General features: G+C 40.7%; 2 long non-coding RNA genes across 2 annotated transcripts in view; both read right to left on the reverse strand.

Moving 5' to 3' along the window:
- Positions 1–2,264, reverse strand: part of LOC139041391 (uncharacterized) — a 30,806-nt gene extending 28,542 nt beyond the window's left edge. Inside the window, exon 1 of the long non-coding RNA XR_011496454.1 lies at positions 2,154–2,264. This is a non-coding gene — a long non-coding RNA (uncharacterized lncRNA). The remainder of the gene's footprint in view (positions 1–2,153) is intronic.
- Positions 2,265–19,922: 17,658 nt separating this feature from the next.
- Positions 19,923–23,438, reverse strand: LOC139041473 (uncharacterized). The gene is made up of 3 exons (XR_011496668.1): positions 23,150–23,438; positions 20,305–20,444; positions 19,923–20,159 (listed from the first exon to the last, which is right to left on the reverse strand). It is a non-coding gene; the product is annotated as an uncharacterized lncRNA (long non-coding RNA).
- Between the last annotated feature and the right edge of the window lie 229 nt (positions 23,439–23,667).

Below are 23,667 nucleotides of genomic sequence, written 5' to 3' on the forward strand. Positions count from 1 at the left end.
TGTGTATACACGTGCACCAAAAGACATGTACAAGAATATTCACAGCAACACTAGTCGTTATAGCAACAAACTGGAAACCCAAATACCTTTCAACACAAGTGATCAATAAGCTTGTGGTACATCCCTCCAATGGGATACGAAGTAGTCATGAAAAAGAAATGCAAGCATCAACATGGTTGCATCTCACAGATAAAATGCCGAGCAAAGGAAGTGAAGACAAACAGTAACATCCAGCACGATTTCATTCATAGAAAATTCCCAAATAGGCAAATTGAATCTCAGTAACGGAAGTCAGAACAGCAATCACCTCTAGCGGGTAGTGTGTGATACATCCGGGATGCTGGTAGTGTTCCATATCTTAATCTGGGTGGTGGTTACACTGGCGTGTCCACTTCATAAAATATCATCAAGCTATATACATGTATGATTTGTTCAGCCTTTATATATGTGTTGTATTTTAACGAAAACAAAAAAAATTCTGGGACACATCCCTATATAGTTCAACCACCCAAGTGTGTTCCCACAGTCTCTTCCAGTTCTTGTGAGCGACAGAACTATAACTTTCTAACAACACTGTGAAGTCCTCTGATTGTTACTCAGGCTGTGTGGGATTTGTCCTTCTAGAAGAATGAATTCTTAGACACATAATCGTCACATGATTGTCAGCTTCACTAAATAACTTTATGAGTCATAACTATTCATATTCAACATGAATTCAAGTATAGAGACCAAAAGAAACCTGCACTATTAAAGCTACCTGCCATGTCATTTTCAAAACATGTCCCCTGCATCTTTCATATTCTTCATGAAGCGGTTTGAAAACCATGATCTGTAAGATGTAGAAATACTCCCGTGGTCTTTCTGAAAACTACTCTCTGGACTCTTTTCTCTTTGTGATTGAATTTCAACATGACTTTCCAATTTCTTACTAGAAATCTACTTAATGTTAGAAACTAAAAAGCTAAATTGACTTTGACCCTTCTAATATGTACGAAATTAACATAATTGCACTAAAATATATTTGCTTTCATAATTAAGTAATATGGTGAGAATCTTTTTTGCCAGTTAAGTGGCTTTCTCCCATATATAGGGATAAAATGAAAACTAAGGTCATCTTTAGAGAAAGCATATAAAATGAAAGTTCAAACTACTCTTGATACTTGAATTAAGATCTTATGTAAATTAAATTCATGTCATCATGTAAGATTTTTTAAAAACTAGAATGCTTTTGTAAAGAAGTGAGTTTAAACATTTCTATGGCTTTTCAAAGAAATATGATTAACCGGCAAAGCCGCCTCTTATTTCAGCGTTTGTCATCTGGACCAGATTTCTATAATATTATTCTGACTTTTCACTTTTTTCCTTTCAAAATCTATCATTTTTATGTGATAATTTATCATCTTCAGACTGTAATCTCATCACTGTGTCATATCAAGAATCGGAAATTCATGGTTAATAAATCTCTGGGAAGGAAGTCAGCAAAAACAGGAAAATTGTTTTGAATGTAGTGCTGACTCATTCGGCCTGTTAGGCAGCCTGTGAAGAGGACCGGGGCCCAAAAATATTTCTGAAAGAGTTTTATGCTTGTTTTAAAAAGGGAGTCAACACATTTTGGAAAAAGTCACAACTTCTTTGAATTTCCTCATACTTATTTTAAAGCTTAGTTTTTGGTTTTTTAAATTTAAACATATTGGAGGTGGGAACACCTTCTTTTTTTTTTCCCCTCCACTACTTAGGGCCACAAGAGGGGTAATCAGGGCCTCCTTTGATACACTTCTAGATTCGGACTGTGTGTTTTGCAACATAACTAGAGAAGAAAAGTTACAGATAAAAACTTTGCAACAAGGAAAACGCAAATCTGGACATGACTACTTCAGTCTCCAGACAGCAATCTCTCTAGATGAAAGCGTGTCACAGAGATAGATGGGAAATAACCAGGACATGCTTTCAGAGAACTTCTGCTCCCTCTTGGGATTTATTTCTACAGGCAACAAGAAAAGTAAATTTGCTTCACAACTGACTTTCCAAGTTTCTAGTTGCTCCCCAGTGGTTTTACATAAATGCCTTTACTGCAACTTCACGATGTGCTGGCCATAAATAGTACACGATTGAAAACATGCAAGAGCAGCGAAAATTAAATTCAGACCACTTACAGTTGTCTCCGAAGAAATGCCAACACTTCAGAAAACCAGCGCGTGTCCTGCCTTGAACACATAGGAGGGAAGATTCCGGAGCCCCAAACTCCACACAGCAGCTTCCAATCCTGGGTGTGCATTGTGTGGACACAAATAATCCATGACCAATCTATCAGTGAACATTGGGGTGAGTTTATTCTGAGCCCGATCAGAGGACTAGCTTAGCCCAGGGCCTTCCTTCCCCAAATAAGGAAAGGCACCAAAGAAGTGGGGTGTACAGAGTGGTTATATACTGTCAAAGAGCATGTATCACGTATGATAGGAATGTGCCTTGTATAGTAGTCACGAGACTGCTCTGTCGGCACAGCAATTGACGGACATGGCAGGAAGCAAGTCTATTGTCTTGAGCTGGGTGGTCACAGGTGAGCTGGGTAGTCACGGGTGGGCGCAGCAATCAATTCCTAGCCTAAGGAGAGATGCTTATCCTTAAGGAAATGCATATTCGGGGGAAGTTGCACCTTTATCTTAAGGCCATTTGTTCTTGTCTTTGGGACAGAGCAAATGCTTAAAGCAGATATACAATGCATGCTCAATGGCCACGTCAGGCCCTTTTGGTAAAACAAGGTCAGGTCAAATTAGGTTTACACCAAATGGATTCCTCTTATACAGTATATCCTATTGCTTGCCATTTGTTTATCAGTTGGAATCCCCTGGAGAACTTGAAGATGAGGCAGCCAGTGACCCACCTCCAGAATCTGGGTTAGCTGATCTGGAGGGCCCCTGCCGTTGGGATGCTGTCTAAGCACCCGGGTGATTCTAATCTGCAGACAGGATACGGACCACCACTCTAAGCCCAAAATGGATTCAAACCAAAGCAAAACGTCTTAGGTTCTTAATTTCTCTATCGCATGTTAATTTTTACTTAGAAAACAAACTTTTAAAGGTTTAACTCACTGAAATCACTGCAATGATAATAAAACATCCCTCATTTCAGATTTTGTGCCAACAGCCATGTTAAACGAATCAGAAACATTCACCTGAGTTCTTACCCAGTAAGGACCCGTGTGGAAAGACAGCCCAGACTCCCTAGAACGAACTGCGGCTCCTCAGAACTTCCTCAGCTGAATTTATGAGTGGGGGGCTCTCTTTATTCGTCCTACTTTCAACATTCCTCTTTACTAAGAGCCTGCCCCCAACTTCTACTGGCACTCGGTAACAGAGATGGGAAGCAGCGGTGCACGGGGAAATGTTCCATGAGCAGCTCTCTGGGGGAGGATAGGGAAGATGGGGGACTCACTGACTTGTAGCATTTGCCAATTTCCCTTTGTGTACACTTCTCCATGGCTGATTTCAAGCTAGCAACTGGCTTGCAAAATTTTGGAAAATTTAATGATCTCCTGAGCCACTATGAACCAGTTCCAGGCCTCCACTGTGAAATTATTAACTTGTTTGTGTATCAGAGTCCTGGATTGGTAAGAAGTGAGAATGAATTACATCTGCCATATTACTTGACATGTCTCCCTACAAAGATCAATTTGAAAATTTTGATTTATAGTGGATTTAAGAAACTTTCCCCAGATGGGGATATTCTTGAACTATGTCTTATCTACGATTGGGGTTCAGGAATATACAGGTATGTTTGTGGAACTCAGAAAGAAAGGGGTAAAAGAAATAAGGTTTTAGTGATGTTAAAAGAGAAACCATCAGAAGGAAAGGATTCTATGCTAAGCTGGATGCAGCAATAAACCCTAAGAGTCAGAGAGGAGCTGATATCGTTAGCTAAGTTCAGAACGACAGTGGATATGGAAAGTCATTAGATCCAGCTAATTTGTGCCAGGGGAAAGAATCATGTCAGCAAGTCAGATGGTTTACATCACTAAACTCAGGACTGAGTACACTGCAGGCTCCACTCACCATGTGAGTCAGGAGACAGCCATTCTCCTTGCTTTTGAGAGAGGTACTGAGAAAATAGTTGATTATCGGAATGGTCATCTGGAAACAGCTGAGAGAAGGTAGAGAAGTCTTGAGTAGAGACTAGAGTTCCAGAGTAAGTAGTTGGAGATTGAGGGCTACCAGTATCCTGATTTAACCGTAGTATGTGAACATTAGACACCTGGGACCAAAGGTATTTAATTCCTCCTCTCCCTCCTGCACATCTAGGCAGAACAGCACAGTCTAAGGTACACCCAGAATCTGACTGAGATCCCAACCTCACCACTGAATGACCAGGCAACCTTGTGACATTTCTGTGTGTCAGTTTTCTCCTCTGTAAATGGAGACAGTGATAGTGCCCACTTAGCTTAGGGTTATTACAAGAAATATATGAAAAAAATACATGCAAAACATTCAGCATAATGCCTGCAGGAAACATGCCACTGCTTTGGCTGGGGACAGTGAGAAAATAGGGACAAACGTTAGTGCAGTGAGGTACAAGTACTACCCACACTCGAGGGAAAAATGTGGGTCAAAATTGGAACAGTTATTTGAGCAATAAAGTGCCCTCTGATTACAAATTTCTGCAACAGGTTCAAATCCGTTTCTTTAGTTTCAACCTCTCCCCCCGGGCATTGCATTTCTCCATCCAGGACGTGAGCAAAGGTCAAGCAATGTAGCTTGAACAGCCGGCTGTTTTCTGTTCTGCCCAGAGCATAGCTCTCTGTTCATCACTCTCATTCAGGCCTCGGGAGCTGTGCTCCAGCCCACCTATGTGGTTAGTCTGTCAGCAGCCAGCTGCTTTCCTCTGCTTCCGTCTGGCCACCCTCCTCATTATTATTGATTCTCAGAAATGACAACATATACTCTTCCCCAAATATATGTGGAGCAAACATAAGGTCCTGGATATTTTATAAGTGCATGGTGAAAAGAAAGCATTATGTGGCCAAGCAAATTTTGGGAAATTTCTAGGCTAAGGCAAGTTTAATATCAGAGCCTTTGATATTCTAATGCATATTAGGAATCTTCAAGAGGGAAATGCAACATGTGACACTTGCAAATACAGTTTTAGAAATGTAGAGTGCCCCTTGCTCACCCGCACCGTTTTCATTAGCTTTCGTTATTTTCTGAAAGTGATAGCTTCCACTCACTTGCCCTTCTCCTCACTTGCTGGTCCTGTAAAGCAGATCCACTAACAAAAATGTTCCATTAATAGCTGCAAGCTTAGTTCTTGCCCAATAACTTATGAAATACAACTGCAAGAATCTGCTACAAAACCCTTAGAACAGGTCCCTGTCTGGGGCGGAACCAGTGATTCACCTTCCACTCCAACAGAAAACTCTCATGAAGCAAGAGGCAGACCTTTCCAAGCGTTTCTGAAATTCGTGGATAGCTGGTTAATTGGACAATAAACTCTTGGGATAGTTGAAATAATGAACAGCACTTTTTATCTGGATTAGCACATAAATCATTACATTGAAGACGACATAAACTGACGATGCAGAATGAAGAAATGATAACACGTGATAAAGGCTAGCTGGAGAGCGCCTACCTGGCTGGACGTTCGTCTGCTGGGAAACACAGTTCCAGTCCCAACTGCACACTCATTTTTCATTGGGCAAGTTTTCATCCCTTTTTCCTCTCTCTTATCATCATTTGCTTTTTTAAAGACAGGCTGGAATAGTTCCAGTTGAACTTTATTCCATTTTGAATGGCCCAATTTTTACTCTTATACCGCTGTATTATGGATGATATGGTGCTCTTTCATCTGTTGAATGCTCTCATTTGACCTTTTGCACCACGTTGTCCACGCTTAATTGGAATAGAAGGTGCATCTCTCCAACCCTGAAGGGTGAGACTACTGGAACTTCTTTCAGCTGAAAGTGTTCTTTCCCTCTGTTTAGAAAAGGCAAAGAGTGATGAAAATATTAAGCGACTCTGTCCTCTCAGCTATAGTCTTATCATATAATGCCTTACTTAACTGCACTGGTGAATACCAATTAATACCAGTTATGCATACTATTATGTTAACCTCCTTGGGGAGAAATTACTTTGCTGGAAATATCAAATATTTCAGGAAAGATGTGGATGATGGTTGGATTTTCTCATTTTGGAAGTGCCAGCATTGTGCTATTATTTAGGAATAAAGAAGCCTGAAAAAAATGTTCTCTCTGATCTTATACAAATTATTGCCTTTACTACTTGGTTAAGGACCTGCTAATGGTAATGTTTGGTTAAAGGGCTGTGGGTGCCTGAGAGGAGATGTAGCACATCCACACTAAATAGTAGGTACCATTCTAATAAGATGAACGTGCTGTAGGCTGTCTCTACTGGTTGCATTCGATAAAGCCATAAAGGAAAGCAGATGTGGATTAGAGTGGTTGCAAGGTAAAGTTTACACAGTAAGCTGCTACTAATGTAATGTGTTTTAAGAGCTTGCTAACAGATGGGGAAGAGAAGAAGTACAGGTGAAAGTGAGATTGACAATGAAGGCAAAGATAGCATCCTTGCTTTATTATGCACAGGAAGCTAGGAATCAAAAGAAACCGTGGATTGCTGATTCAGAAATTCAAAGTTTATTTAAATGACAATTGTACTGCTAAAGAGTCCAGGGAAGATAAGGGACCGAAACTGTCTTCATGAAAAAAGAATGAGGAGAAATTAGACACTGAATATAAATCTATAGGTAAAGCTTGTATATACCTTTTAACGTGATATTAAAATATAGGGGTTTTTTTCTTGTTTGGATGTCATTTAAAACAATAGTTTAATTTTTCACTAAAGACTGCAAAGAACTACATTTTCATTTAATTAACCTGCAGTCCAGTAAATAAACATTGGAACAGGATATTGCAAACAATAAACTGAAACTAAAATGTGCTAAATGCGAAATGATTATGCCTGCTGTTTTCAGAGACGCTCTTTGAAAAGGCTGGGTTAAACAGCATCTACTTCTCCCCGTCAGTCGCCTGCCTGTCTTTCCCGTGCCTAGCAACAATGTAACACAGAAATCCTTTGCTCCTCTGGAACACATAGTGCCTTAATAGTTGTAGCCTATCTTTATGATCTGCAGTGTGATTGTTAAAATGATTGTGCAAATGTTTCGCTTTAGTGTAGATGGAAGGGGCAGACATTAATTGAACGTTCGATGTAAGTGTGAGCCAGAATAACGACTGTGCTAGGAGGGGTGGCAAGAGTCACCAGACCAGTGTGGACAAAACAAAATGTGTGAGTGAGTCACTGGCTGGGTGGCGTGAAATGTCAACCTCCTCAGCAGGGTTCAGCAGAAAATGAAAATAACTGGAAGGAAAAAATATACGCTGTGCTGAAAAGACAGGCTTCTCTACATGTGCTGAGTATTAACAATGAGGCATCTCAGGAACGCTAACAAGGAGCACAGGTGCCACGTATATTTCTGCACTGACCCAGCACCAAACCATCCTGCGTGGATTGCAATTTAACACTTTCGATGACCACCGTTCTGCTGGGCATCCTACAGGTCCACGGAAAACACATTATTAACTACTATTTATCACTCTGCTCCTTTAGCCTCCCTTCATAAAACCCCAAAGGTTCACTCTAATATTCAAGTGTTCTAAAAGAAGCTAATCACTTAAAATTATTAATTGTTAACTAATAAAATTGTTTATTACCCCATAGAGTTTGTTATATAACTATTACTCACATAGTTTGTGTTTGTGTGGGGTGTGGTTGTTGTTATGTTGATGGAAAAACTCTACTGTAAGCAAAGTGAGAAGAATGTTTCTCTGTGCACCTACTCAGTAACAGATATAATAAAGGATGATTAATGTCTATCAGACTTACATTTACTTTTCATGGTTTTTTTTTTTTCATTTGTAGGAGAAAAAATACTCTTTTTATCTCCTAGATAGTAAAACTAAGATCCTACATCTTTAATTTGTCAAAAGTCTGATTTATATTTCCCACAATGCATTCTTACTTCCTAAAGGTATATGTTTAAAAACGCATGAATAGCTCTTTTAAAGGACCCCACAAAGACACAGTGTTCTCTGTCCATTCTGTCAGGTGCCAAACTCCTCAGCTCTAATGTAACATGGATTTTGTCTTTCTTCACCGTGGGCAGTCTTCACTGTAGTAACAGAAAAACCACCTGCTTGTAGACACTTACGAATCAGCTTCTTGGTGTGTCAGAACCCACGGCTCGCGTCCACTTTTGTATTTTGCCCTGTATTTTGCACTTGCTGTTCACCGTGTAAACACACACAGATAATGTGAAGCGATGGGAGTGGGAAATTCACTTTATTGTTCTGAAGTCTCATCACCTTTAACATTCCTGGGTGTTGTGTTCCTCAGAGTTGAACACTGAAAATACACCCCCAGAAAACAAGTCGGAAGGAAGGGAGGAGAGAAGGTGTGAAGAGAGGAAGAGATCAGGAGAGGGAGGGTGAAAATTACACTGAATAGAGACCAAAGTCATTGTTCACCCCATTATGAATCCTGGTAACCATTTGGACTCTGATATATAAGGAAGGACAGGAAACTTTAAAAGCAAACTCTTGACACATAATATTAAAGTTAAAACATGTCAAGTGGAAATTCAGGTACCCAACTAAGGAGATGTTATTGAACAAATAACCATGCCCAGGTCCAAATTTACCCTTGTCTGCATATTTTATGTCCATTTATATGGGCAATAGCTCAATTTCCATCTCAGCTGCCCATGGTCACTCAGCTAATAAGGGACTCAAAACTGAACTGAGGGGCTAGCCAGCCCCGTGGCCGAGTGGTTAAGTTTGTGCGCTCCGCTTCAGCGGCCCAGGGTTTTGCAGGGGATCCTGGGCACGGACATGGCACCGCTCATCAAGCCATGCAGAGGCGGCATCCCACATGCCACAACTAGAAGGACCCACAAGTAAAATATACAACTATGTATTGGGGAGATTTGGGGAGAAGAAGAAGAAAGAAAAAGAAAAAGAAGATTGGCAACAGTTGTTAGCTCAGATGGCAATCTTTAAAAAAAAAAAACTGAACAGAGCCAGAACTATGATCACTGTTGAAGCTGGCTGATGGGTACATGGGAATTTGCTACACCATTCTCTACACTTTACTGTCTGTTTAAAATTTTCCATACAATTAGTTTAAATGCCAAGTCCATACATTTTTTTATTTCACACAGTTTTCCACACTTTCACCCTTAATTGGGATTTGGATGGGAGATAGGACAGGGAGAATATTGCAATTACTGTTATTAAAAATGGAATATCATGATCAAAAGAGAAGCGGAATATAGCATAGGGTTTCAGAGAAAGAAGAGGCATGCTGAGATGGAAGGATCAGGAAAATTGTGAGCGGGAACTGGCATTTGGGATGGGACTTGAAAAATGGCTGGCGACAGTTTGGAGGTTGTTTGAAGGACGGGGGTGGGAAATGAGCAAAGGCAGAGAAGTGGAAAAATTCTGTGTGAGTTCAAGGAAGAGAGGTTAACCAGGGTGGCTGGAGTGTAAAGGACAATGAGAGAAGCGCTGAAAAGCAGGGGCACATCGTTAGAAATCAAGCTTGAGGACCAAGGGTGGGAAAGAGGAGGAATAAGGACAAGACATAACCAGTTATTTAAAAAAAAGACTCTTTTTTGAAGAATGAAATAGCTCCATAAAACTGTATAAGTTATAAGGGACAGCTTGATGGACTATTGCCATGTGCATAATGTAACTGCCACCAGATTAAAGAATATAACAGGACCACCCCCCCTTCCAGAAGCCTTTCTTGTGCCTCCTCTCAATTCTCACCTCTCCCACTTCTCAGCACCATCAGTTACCGCTGCCTTTTTTGAACTTTCTGGGAAAGTCATATTCTTTTGTATAAGTCTCCTTTCACTAATCATCGTGTTTGTGAGTTTCATCTGTGTTGTTTCCCCTGGCTATAATTGCTTCATTTTTATTGATGTTTAGTATTCCATTGTATGAAAATATGCAATTTATTTACTTCACTATTGATGAACATTTGGGTTTTTCAAATGTGGGCCTATTACAAATAATGCTGATATGAACAATTTTTACATAACTTTTGGTGCATATTTGCCCATATTTCTGTTGGATATGTATCTAGCAGTAAAGCTTCTGTGTCATAGGGTATGCACATGTTCAATGTTATTGGATAATGGCAAACAGTTTTTCAAAGTGGTTGTAAAAAGTTGTACTCTGATTAACAGTATATTAGAGTTCTCATTGTTCGATATCTTTACCAACATTTAACGTAGCTGTTAATTTTTAATTTTTGTTATTCTGGTGGGTATTAGAAGTTTTTCCTTGTGGTTTTAATTGTCAATGACATTGGACATATTTTAATATTTTCATTTGTCATTAGATATCCTATTTTATGGAGCGCCCATTTCAGACTTGTGCTATTTTATACTGATTTGTCCATCTTTTACTTACTGACTGGTAAGAATTATTATATCATTGTGAGACATACTGTTTATTAAGTATGTTTATTGCAGACATCTCAGTCTGCTCTGTGACTTATCTCTTTATCCCTTAAATAGCATCTTTTAATGAATAGAAAGATCTTTACTAAATACCTACAATCTTTTTCCATTATAATTAAGACTTTTTGTATTCTGTTAAAGAAATGATTCTTTACCCAAATGTCATGAAGATATTCTCTTGTATTACTTACAGAAGTGTTTTCGTATTTGCCTCTCACTTTTAGATCTATAGTCTGCTTGGAATTTGATTTTTGTGTATGTAAACTCCCCCTCAAAAGTAAAAAGATTGAACAAATATTGAACTTGAGTAATTGTATGCATGCTGGAGTACTTAGGAAAAAGTACTGGTGTCTGCAATTTACTTTGAAATGTATCAGAAAAGATAGATTGACAAAAGATGGAGGGATAGGTAGTCAGGTGTACATAAGAGAAAAATATTCATGATGTATGCATCTGACAAAGGACTATTATCCAGAAAGAATTTTTACAACTTAATAATAAGAAGACAAGTAACTCAATTTAAAAAATGGCCAAATGATTCTAAGAAATACTTAACAAACTAAGATGCCGCAGTGGCTAACAAGGGCCAAAAATGTATTTAGTGTCAGTGATCACTTGGGAAACAAAAAAGTAAAACCACCACATTCTCACTAGAATGACTAAAATTTTAAAAACTGACAAAATCAAGTGTTGGTGAAGGTGTGTAACAACCAGAATTCTCGTGTTGCTGATGGGAATGTAAAACCACTTTGTTTCACACTTAGGAAAGCAGTTTGGCAGCTTCCTATAAAATTAAACATGTATTTACCATATGATACAGCAACCCCACTCCTAGACGTTACCCAAGAGAAATGGAAATATATGCATACAAAAGCATTTGAATATGAAAGAGGAGAGTGCCAGGTGGCTAAGGGAATGTGCATGTATTGGATGAGGAGAGAGCACAGTGAGTGTGTTTTTAGGAAGTATGAGCAAAACTGCACACTGGAACTAGCATCATCAGACAGCAGAGTCGTTGCTACTGTGATGCCAGAGGACAGAAAGCAAATCCGTTCTCCCTCCGCCAACCTTCAGTCTCCGTCTGGCGCTGCCTACTTCAGAGTCTAGCAGACAGCCACTGAGAAGGAAGACACAGGTTGTCACGGTCCCATCCCCACAAGACTCCGTCTGAAGGATGGGTTTGGCAGTGAGATACAACCACATAACAACAGCAGGGGCCACCCTCCGACCACTCAGTGTCCCTGCGGGCCCTTCTACGCATATGTAAACAACTGTTCAATGACAAAACGATTCATTTTGACCTGACAAAATGCAACGATCCTGCATACGAAGACACTCCCGCCCTCTCCCCAAAGTGCAGACACGTCAAGTCCTAACAGCCACTGCGTCCATGTCCTGAAGTCACGGTATCTGTCTCTGGGTGCTGTTACTTTCCCCTCAAATTTAGTCACAGTTCTTTTTGCATATTCTGTTACCTAACAGCTAAATTTTAAAGCTAACCACCTTTAATAATCTTATCTAAAATAGTCACAGGTGAGAGAGACAAAAAAGAAAACAGTTAATACATACAAATATACACACACAGAGTCAAGACCTCAGGTGGCAGATGTTCACACCTGGGTAGACTGGCCCACATCTTCATGCCTGAAGGGTCTAAAGGGTCTGAATCAGTGATTCTCCATTTCGTCTGTTCTGTAACGGTCCTTTGCAGTGGAGATAGAAATACTAGGAGCATCCCACAGAACCCTCTGGGATCCAGACCTGGTCTCCCCATTGTGTAGATGCATACCCACGAGTGCTGGTCACACGAGTGTGTTCACTTCCTAAAATTAATGGTGCCACACACTTATGATATGTGTGTGTGCACGTGTTTGTGTACGTATGTTAGATTTCAAAGAAAAGGTATAATATTCACGTAAGAGCACTGTTGACGTGGAAGAAATACTGCAAAAGTTAAATTGGTGAGATATATGTATACACACACACACACACATTACAAAATGTATATATGTATGTATATGCACAAATACGTGGGATAAATGGAAGCAAAGAGTATCCATAACACTAAGATTTCTGGCTTCAGTGATTTGATAAATTAAATGAGACAGAGAATATAGCAGGAAGAGTCGATGATAAAGAAGTAGAATGCATTTGTTTTAGAACATGCTACACTGGAAGTGGCTATGAGATTTGCAAGTAGAAACAGCTGGCGTCCGAAGGTCTGCTAGTACCTGGAAGCCTGAAGATTAGCGGGGAGATCGGGGCTGAAGATACAGATCGGAGATTCACGAGTTTATAGCTGGCAATTGAAACTGTCCAGAAGAGCATGCGGAGGTGGACGAGCAGAGTGGTGGGTGGAATTCTAAGATGTTCAACGACTCTCCCATTGGACGCAGCCAGGCCTATGCATACGATGAGATGCCGCTCTGGTGGTTGTTATACAGCACAAGGATTCCACAGTTGCAGTTAAGATCTCAAGTTAACTGATTTTAAAGTAGGGAGATTATTCTAACACAATATAACCTAAAAATCATCTGGGCTCTTCCTGGTGCACGATATTTAAAGTTTGAGGGGAATCCAATGGAAAAGAAATTCTCTGTTCCCGGCTTTGTGGCAGAAGTGGCCAAGGAATGCTGGCGACATCGGGGAGCTGAGAGCGACCCCGGCTGAGAGCAAGCAGGGAAACAGGCACCTCCACCCACGACCACAGGGACTGAAATGGCCACAACCTGAATGAGCCTGGGGGCAGATTCTTCCCCAGAACCTGCAGAAAAGAACACAGCCCAGCCAGCTCCAGATTTCAACCTGTGAGAACCAGAGAGAGGACCCAGCTAAACCACGCCTGGACTTCTGACCCACAAAACTGTGAGATAAGAAATGAATAAATGGGGGGTTGTTTTAAACCAACTTTGTGGTCATCTACTAGGTCGGAGGAGAAAACTAAGACAAGTAGCAAATGCAGAGGCTCAAAGGGTTAGTAGAATGAATCCCACAAAGAAACCAAAAAAGAACAGACAGAGCAGTTGACAAAGTTAGAGAAGAAGTGAATTTCAAGGAGAAGGCTTCCAACAGTCTGAACTGCAACAGAGAAGGCCACAAGGCAGTGTCTAATGAAGTGATATAATTGAGTTCGACGACACGTTGGTCACTAAGAAGTGGTCTGTGTGGCTAGGGTAGAGGGAGCCCAACTCGCAGCAACTTGAGGAAAAACTGGAAAACGGAGGGGGAAGGTGAGTACAGATTTTTCTTTCAGGAAGAGTGTTTGAACAGAAGAGAGAGAGAAACAGGAAAGAAAACAATCAAGGAAAGACTTCCAGCTGGGAGAGAAGGGCAAAGTGGGAGGAGAAGGGGAAGCTGCAGGTACGACAGCAGAGAGGAGAAACATGGATGGAGTGAGGTTTTGGAGGAGATGAGAGAAAATGATATGGAGCAAAATGAGATGGAGCAGTTGACCTCCAGGGAAAGAAGGACAGTTCACCACCTGATGTTTATGGGGCAGTGGCAAGGGCGAGACAGAACAAATTTTGAAAGGGTGAAAGGGGCATTGGAGGAAGTAAGTCCCTCAGGCCTGGGCCAGTGGATGTACCACCTGGGCCTCTGCCTGTCCAGGCTTCAGCATGCCTTTCCCAAATTTTCCAAGTCCTCCTCTAATACTTAGAATTGGTCAGGGACAGCACTGCCATCAGCAGGGCATCCCAGGTTGGGACCACGTTCCTCACTATTCCTGGTCAACAGAAGTACCTTCCTCAAAATTGTCTAAATCCCCTTGGATGCCTGGGACTGGGAATGGCAGTGCCATCTAAGAGGATGTGGGCCCTGCGTCCTATTTCTCCCCTTCAGGACACTCTCTGACTCTGTTCCTTGCATACAGTTCACCAAAAGCCCCAAAAAGCTTTGGAACTTATGCCTCTGGGGTTGCCCTGGTCTCTGTCACTAGTCCCAGTTCAGGAAGGTGGCTGGGTGAGTAGATTACTCTGGCTGGCTGGCACAGTATGTTTTTTTTAGGTGACTGTGTGAGAATGGGCTGCCAGAATGGCACTGGCATAGTGATTTTCGTTGACACTCACATCAGACACAGGACAAGTTCAGGGCTCTGGACTACTCATGGGGATGATCGACACGTGAGCTTGAACCATGGACCCATCCATGTTCTTCTTGTGGTTTCACCTGTAGTCTTTGGCAACCAAGGGCTCTGGGGTTGGCAGCACAGATCCTTTACCTTCTGTGCCTTCCCCCGATGGCACTCGGAGCAGTCAACCCACCCTTTGCACAGGCTCCATGTCGTGCTTCAGGCAGTCCTTGGGCGATGGCTGGACCTGTCTCCTCTAAAGGCTCCCAGGACCATTGCTCATAACGTAAAAGGGTACATCCAGTCAATGCCTCTCGTGCTTCTCATTGACATGGTGATGCTGTGCCCTCCTTGGTTGGTCTTAAGTTGTATTGGAAGAGGGATGGATAGTCCCTATGTGAAATGGACTTCTCCACTTGCTTTACTCAAGAATCATTCACTTATTCTCCTTACTTGTGGTGATATGTGGAAGATAGGGATGTGTCAACACAGGAGATCACATTCTTGGAATGCATTGAATATAACCTGAAGAGTTCAAGAAAAGACATGCTTGGAAGATGTCTTGTTTTATTTTCATGTTATAAGATTCTGAACAGTAAATTTAACATAACCAGAAAACTAATTATGGTAAGATTTGGATTTGTGGTCATCGTCAACAAAGCACAGAAATAACCTTCAAGAAAGTCATCGGAAGCTAGTATTCATGGGTGGCACAGTGGATGATGTAGCATCATGAGTAATCATGTAACCAGAATTAAATAAACGGTATCCAGGAACTGCAGAGGCAAGAAGATATCTATTGTTTTAAGATCAATATTGTGGGTAATAACAGTACTGCTACCTTTTGCTAATGGTGGTAGATATGAAATTAACCAGAGATGGCTCGTCTAATAATAAAGAATATGAAGCCATGGTTCCTGGACCTGAACAAGAAGAGATGGTGCCAGACAGTATGAAGAATCTTCTCATGCACTGATTGGACAATAAGCAAATACACAGATGCCTCTTCTCTGCCCACTATTCTAAATCTTCATCAATCATCACTAACCCTCACATGGCTCCATTAATTCTGTAACACTTTTTTAAAAAAAATCAAACTGTTTCTACCTATAGAGATCCTGCAAAAAATTATTTTCCCTGGGCCCTATGTACTCTATAGGCAGCCCTGAGTGGAGATAACTCACATTTGCTCATCTTAGGTTTATCTATATGGTAAAAGTTAAGGTCACCTGCACAAGTGAAAAGGGTAAAGTTTTTGTAGAGTCTTGAGAAGAGTTGTAAAAATTTAACACAGTCTTTAATGGCAACGAGAGTCAAAGCTGTTTGCAGCCACATAAAATGAGTCGTGGCCAGTGTAAAGGACTGGGTTACCTGTGGAGACCATGAATTTGCATTGAGTAGTCTATATATTTGAGGAATTTTATTCTAGCAATTCTCACAGCTCAGATATAACAGGAAGACAATGAGATTAATTCTAGGTTGAGGACTTACGAGAGAGATGTAGCAGCATGATGAAGATCCCAGGGAATTAAGAGAGGTTCAGGTGATCAACCATGGGTTCCAGGATGAACAGTGAGGCAAGGTAAGAGAGAAGTGAAACAGCAGTTCTTGGAGACAAAATCCAGAGCAGAACACAGGGAGTGGGTTTCTGGGCAATGGGAAAGTAAAACATGGAGAAGAGCCAGGGGCCAGAGTCTTCTAGGACTATGACAAGAAATTAGGAGTTTAAGGATGCGTATTCAGGTGTTGTAAACCTCACAGGGGGAAGCTTTTTGCCACACAAGTCGATTAATAATGGTGTTTTAGTTTTCTATTGATGATATAACAAATCACAGAAACTTAGTATCTTAATCCAACACAAACTTACTATCTTACATTTCTTGAGGTGAGAAATTTGAAATCAGTTCCACTGGGCTAAAATCAAGATGTTGGCAGGCCTGCAATCCTTCTTGAAGATCTAGGGAATAATCTGGTCTCTTGCTTTTTCCAGTTTATAGAGGCCACCTTCATGTCTTGACTCACGGCCCCATCCTCCATTTCAAAGCCAGAAGCACAGCATCTTCTCTCCTCTCTGACATCTACTTCCTTCCTTGTAACTTCTTTCTCTCTGACTCTTATCTTCCTGCTCCCTTATAAGGACCCTTGTGATGTATTAGACCCACAGAGATAATCTGCGATAATCCCCCCAGCTCAAGATCCATGATTTAACACCTGTTCAAAGTCTCTTTTATCATGTAAGGTAACACATTCACAGAGGCTGGGTATTAGGATGTGGACGTTTGTGAGGGGTGGGGTGGGGAGGGCATCATTCAACCTGCCACTTCGTGAATTGAGTGGATGAATACTTCTATCTGGAGAGCTCCAGACGCATTTGTATTCACAAGGAAGAGTATGGCTTAGCTAGGGCAACAAAAATTAAAACTGTATTGGGGGAAAAATGTTGAGCAACTAGGGTACTTTGTTTAGTGTGGAATAAGAGTTCCAGAAGCTAGAACTGGAAGGTTCAGCAGAGAAAGGAGTAAGTAATGAGAAGGTGGATTAAGCAAGAGCCTCACAAGGTTGAGGGCGTGGCAGAGAACAGAACAGAAGACAGGAGAGGAATCCTAATTAAACGGTGACCATGAGCACAGTAATACAGAACTACTCAGGCTTAAGGCTGCAACAGAGGGATCCCTGGTGTCAAGGCTGAACCCCATCACAGTACAGAGTTCCAGGAGATTCAGCGTGAGAAGTCCCTGATGGAAGCTTCTTGTTAAAGTGACTGGGCTTTATCATATTTATTTAAATCAATAAAATAAAATTGCAATGCCTCGGAAGGATTCGTGTGATTTTTTTCTCATGTTTGCGTTGTTTTCACATTTATGAGAAAGGACATTCCATTTCATGGCAAGCCTTACAAAATTGAAACATTGAAAGCTCCCATTTTCTTAAAAATGTATAAATTTAGAATCAATTCAGAAACTCTGAAAACTTCCATTATAGTGGAAGGAAAATTGTCTGTATTTCATATGTTGCATGATATAGTTATTCCATAGGCCCAAGCTGAATAGAATGAGAAAGTCAATATCAATTATGTCAACCTTAAATGGTACTTTCTCAAGAAAGTCCAAAAAAAGAAAACCCTTTTGTATAAATATCCTAGAAAAATCTTGGGTATTCTGGTTCCTAACCAAATACTGCCCATAATTTGCAAGCTATTTCAGTGAAGTTTAAACATTCTCCTTCTTCTTTATGTTTCCACACTCTCAAAATTGAATTTCTTCAGACAAATGGATCCTGGGTGTAACTACTGAGGAGGTGATGTTGGTTATTATTGGGAGTGGAAGAGTAAAGACTCCATGAGGCATCCTTCTTTCCCTTCTCACTTCTGGTCAAGGGCAATTTTTCAACCTTTTCCTTTGATTTTCATCCAAAATGGTACAGGGCCATTTGTTGTGTGAACCTACCTAATATAATGCTGGTTTTAAGCTTCTAGTCTCTTAGGCATTTAAATCAGCTTTTTCTTTTTTGCTGAAAAAGTTAAAACCAAAAGGAGAAAAAGGAGAGAGAATTCTAGAAGTGCTTGGATGAGCCCTGAGACAGGATGTCATATCTGGTCTCCTGCTCTCTTCTGCTGCCCTGTGACCCACCTGTGAGAAGGACTTCCCACACCTGGGGTCAATTTCATCTCCTCTAGTAGCAAAATTTGAATGAAACAGCCAATAACTGAGTCTGACTGGTTCAATAAGAGCCCCTTCAGCGTCGTCAGATCATCAGTAACTTCTCTTCCCAAAATACATAAGAGATGGATTGGTATTTTCACTTTCATTTCAACCCAAAAAAGTGATACATACAATATGAATGTAAGGAGTTTGTCTTTTTCTTTATGACTCTTCCTCTGCAGACTTCTTTTCTCCATGTGTGCCTTGTAGCTGGACGTCAGAAACTGTTCACACAAGGCATACAAAGCTATAAGTAAACTATAAATGTTGGGTGAATATATTTTTTCCAACTATAGGGAGACCCATGAGTCCTTCACCCACAACCGACAGGAAGATAGTTAAAAACCTGGGGTCCGGAGAGAAAGTATTGGTCAATGAGATGATTTACTATTTCACAGAACATAACAGAAATGAAAATGAGAGTTTTCTTTGTTTTGGAATGAGTTTTATCACCTTAATGTGATAATACTCATTATTTTATGCTCTGATTGGCAACGATATATTTTAATTAATTAAGAAAGGGAAAACAAATTAGTACTTAAATATATATTTTTCTTGGGGCCAGCCCAATGGCACAGTGGTTAAGATCACGTGCTCCACTTTGGCGGCCCAGGGTTCAAGGGTTCAGATCCCGGCCATGGACCTGCACACCGCTCATCAAGTCATGCTGTGTCAGCGTCCCATGTACAAAATAGAGGAAGATTGGCACAAATGTTAGCTTAGGGACAATCTTCCTCATCAAATATATCTATATATTTTTTCTTATGTAAACATCTTTTAGAATAGCATTTTTCAAACTATGGGTCATCAAATTAATTTAGTGTGTCCCAACCAGCATTTTTTAATGAAAATAAAATAGAAATACTAGACATTTTTAAATAGTGAAAGTGTGCCTTGTTTCTTGACATTTTGTTTCAGTTGCGTAGGTGACTGCACATATATGTGTGTACACAGTTAAGAAATAAAACGTATTTCTTACTGCAGATTGCAGTAAATATTTAAAAAACACTCCTTTCCCACATTGGGGTACCTTGGGAGGTAATTACCACGGCCTGTTCTTTGTACAGGTCAGCCCTGAGGTGGATGGCAGGAGACATGAGGGAGGGCCATGGACTGACACTGGATAAATTGGACCAGTCTTGGTAAAATTCTTATTTCAGCATGGAGTGAAAACTGAAGGAACTCCTCAGAGAGGTCCCTGGAGTACACCGTGATCAGTACGCATCACGAAATCACTCTGATAAATTTCCTCGTCCTATTGCCAGTCTGTTTTCTCAAGTAACTCTTTCTCAATCTCAAGATCAACCTGTGATGCAAATATTTATCTTAATAAAGAATAATGCGTTTAGTCGAAAATTCACCTTCTCTAATCCTCTTTTCACAAACAAAACATCTTTAGAAAATTTTTATTTTGCATGTCTCTTTGCAATGTGTGCAACAGGCATGAGTTTAGTACAAACCAGAATGGTAAGCTTAAAAACTGGAAATTTGAGTAGACTCTTAAGGATCTGCAGAGATTTTTTTCCTTTAAAAAAAGGATTTAAATATTGTTCAGCTGAGTCATTAACAGTAATAAAACTAAGTAAAAGTAATTCAATGTGCTAAATGTCTCACCTTGACTAATTAGTCAATTCAGAATAATATTACACTGAGAGGACTGATTCAAGGTGTTAATGATTATTTTAATGTAGCAGTTTATGATAATCCCTAAGAACATTACCAGCTGGGCTGAGCGCTGAAAGGAAGTGGGACTGTGGAAACCTTGTTGCTTCAGTGAGGACCTACGGCTTCAAACACGATGGGAATAAGGACAGCAGCTCAGGAGGATCCAAAAAGGAGATGTCAGGAGAGAGATACTGTTAGAAACAAAAAGGTTTTTTTAAATTACAGTTTCAAGTTTAACTCCATCTAAAATTTAAATTTAGGCTAAGGAAAACAATGGACATTTCTCATTACATTTAAACCATACCCTTGCTCTCCCAATCTGCTGAACAAACTAACCTCAGACTGGGGCTTGTGTGTCTTTGTGCTCACGCTTCCAAAAGACTTCCTTCTGGATCTGTCACTGGAAATGCTTCTGTAAATTTATCTCCATGGAGCTTAAGGGAGGAAAAGATGATGACGACGATTCGTCTGTTCTTCTGAGATTGAATTTAAGGGTAAAATACAGCAGAAATTACCATAACAACGTATGTACTTTCCAGAAGCCTTAGTGATTGTCCCTGATGAATTCCACTGCTCAGCACTCAGACCCGCTGGGAACGACGAAGAGAATCATCAGGTGAGGCAGCCATCACACACCAGCGCACCTCTGCTGCCTTCCCGTGGCCTCCCTTGTCTGTGCCCTGTGAGTATACTGGACCTTTCCCCCATCAGCACTTCATCTTCACTTTCTGGAGAGGGTTACAGGTACCACTAGTGCAACAGTCAGACATGCAGCACCTGTCAATCAATCCATGCCCTTGTTGATATCAAGTATGTGAAAGACTCAGCACTGGGGCTTAAAGGAGGAACAGCAGAGCTAATGATAATGAATACCCATTCCGTCATTACAGTACTAGGCACCACAAATCCTGTACATGAGGAGCAGCAGCACTAATGAGAAGAACTACTCACCGAGTTGTTACCAGGCGCTAGGCACCATGCATTCTTTACGTGTATCCACCACGCTTTGCGTGCATTCGCTCATTCGGTACTACCAACAGCCCAGTATACCACTGACCCAAATTTACACTAACATGATGTAAGAAACTGAGGCACACGTAAGAGCTAATAAGTGGTAAAGTCCAGATTTGAATCCAGCTAGTATGATAATAGAGTCTATAGTCTTAACCGCTGCTCTGCAGTGTCTCACAGCAAAGAAGAGAGAAAAACAACATACCTAATGGTGTATAATTTTGAAGTTATTTTGGCATATAGAAATTTGAACAAAGAATGACCAAACATCCAAAACAAAACCTAGAAAACACACCGAGAAATCTTAGCCTAGGAACTGAGGAGTTGCAGAGAATCAGTACAATGTCTCGTTTCCCCAACTTTGTGCTGGACGCAACTGTGGCCAGTCCTGGATCCGTGCAACGCACAGTAAGGAAAGAAATGAACATGAAGATGAACCCGTGGAGACAGAGGATCAGATCTACAGAGACTTCAGATGATAGAATCAACCAAACGACAGACGTACGTTTAATATATTTAAAGAGATAAAAGAATAACTCTAAGTATGAATTAGGAACAAGAGACTATCAAATACGACAGGACAGATCTGAAAAACAGTCAAATAGAACTTCTATAAATAAAAATATATTAGGAGGAAACTTGATAAGTAGATTCTAAAATGTGTCCAAAAAAGCAAACGTCCAAAATTTGCTAAGATACTTCTCAAATCCTTTGAGGGGCCTAGAAAATATCAAGACGTATTAAAAAAGAAAAAAAAAACTAGTATTTAAAATGTGTGTCATTGTTCCAGAGCTGGACAGACAAATGCAGTTGAACAGAAAGCAGAAACATAGCTCTACTCATGTGTAATACCCGGGCATGACAGTGATGGATTGCCCATCGGAGGGGAAACAATGATCTTCAGCTAATGGTGAGGGGACAGTTGATTATTTTGTACCATGCACAAAAATCTGTTCTTGATGGAGTCACAATTTAAATAGGAAAGCCAACATTTTTAAACTTTAATAAAAATTGGAGGAAGAATTTATCACCTTGCAGAAGAGAATGATTTCTTAAATAAGGCACAAACATTGATATCATTTTTAAAGTTTGATCAATTTTACTAAATAAAATTGGAATTTCTGTCCATCAAAAAAAATCATAAAGCAAATGAAAAGACAAGCCAAAAACTGGGAGAAGATTTTGCAACACATGCAAAAAAAAAAAACAAAGGAAGCGTATCCAGAACATAGAATGCAAAAGCAGTAAGAAATCCAAAAGAAAAACAAGTGACATACAATCAGGCATTTCACTAAAGGTCAAAAGTCAGATAGACCACTTCTGGCAGACTCCTGGGCTGTAACCAGGGGGATAATTTTGACACTACAGCTTCAAACGCAGCTCCAGAAGACCACTTTCGACTGTGGTCACCCTTCATTTCCCTGCTGTGACCGTCTGTAATTTTCCTTGGCCTGTCGTCCCTACTGGTCTTTTGGCCTCTCCCTTCCCTTATATTAGTAAGTCTGGTCCGCAATTACTTACCCAAACTTTAGGCTTTGTTTATTTATATAATTAGAGCACTCACCCTTAACCCTGACCCCATAAGGAATGGCTTTTGATCTTACGTATCCTATATCAAGACAAATTTATTGTAAAGATATAAGAAGAAATATAACTGCTTCATGAGATCTTGAGTACACCTGTGCCCAAACATTTACAGATTGAAGCACATTTTGTTTTATTATGTTTTTCTCTCTTTTTATTTCTCTTTTATATTCCCATTATTCCATTACTTTGATTTTTTAAAATTGTGTGTAGGTAAGTTTGTTATAAATCTTATTGCTAGATAATGAACATTTATTATCAAAATCTGTGTGGCTTGTAGACAGGTGGTCATTTCACTATGATTTATTATATCTCTCAGACATGCCATCACATCTGCATGAAATAAGAAAAAGAACCCTTTTCTTCAAACAGTGTGAGTCACGTCTTGATACCTGCTTGCACTGAGGGTCGGTCAGGACCCTGCGGGTGGGGGAGCCCACAAATCGTGCGTAAGACGTAGGACTAGAAGCACACCCTCAAGGAGCACAGGACCCTCCACGTCCTGCTCTGTCAGAAGCCTCCCCCCCACATACAGGTGCCCTGCAGGGGGAGGAGGTGCAGTTTCTAGGAGTCCTTGAAGTCCTACCTCTTCTTAGTCCTCCACGGAAACAGCACAAAGAGCAATGCATGAGTTGCTTTCCACCACAGCTTTCATTGTGGGAAGTCGGCAGTTCACACATCTGAAGTCCCACCCTGCCAAGATCTTGGCACAGCTTACAGCAGGGTGACGTTGGGGTGACCTAGGAGGAACCCAGAGGCATCACAGCTGAAGGCATGCAGCTGCAGACCCATTCTGTGGGGCGGGCATCTGGTGTGAGAAGAGATGGGGGACAACCTGACAGCCCCGCGAGCCGTGACACCATCAGGGACCTTGATCTGAGACCTGAGGCTCAGAGCAAGAACATTTGCTAGGACTAGAAATAGTTAAGACTTCAGTCCCTAAGTGACAGAAATAAGGATCTTGGAACACAGAGGAAACAAGACAAAGTCACGTTTCCTAGAGCCGAGTCTAAAGAAGAGGCTTAACCACAATAAACATATCAGATTCCTAGCTGCGTGATAGGACCAGAGCAAATGAGGCAGGGAGGTGATAATGTTTAGCAG

This window comes from Equus asinus, chromosome 21 (genome assembly GCF_041296235.1).
Source record: "Equus asinus isolate D_3611 breed Donkey chromosome 21, EquAss-T2T_v2, whole genome shotgun sequence".
Lineage (NCBI taxonomy): Eukaryota > Metazoa > Chordata > Mammalia > Perissodactyla > Equidae > Equus > Equus asinus.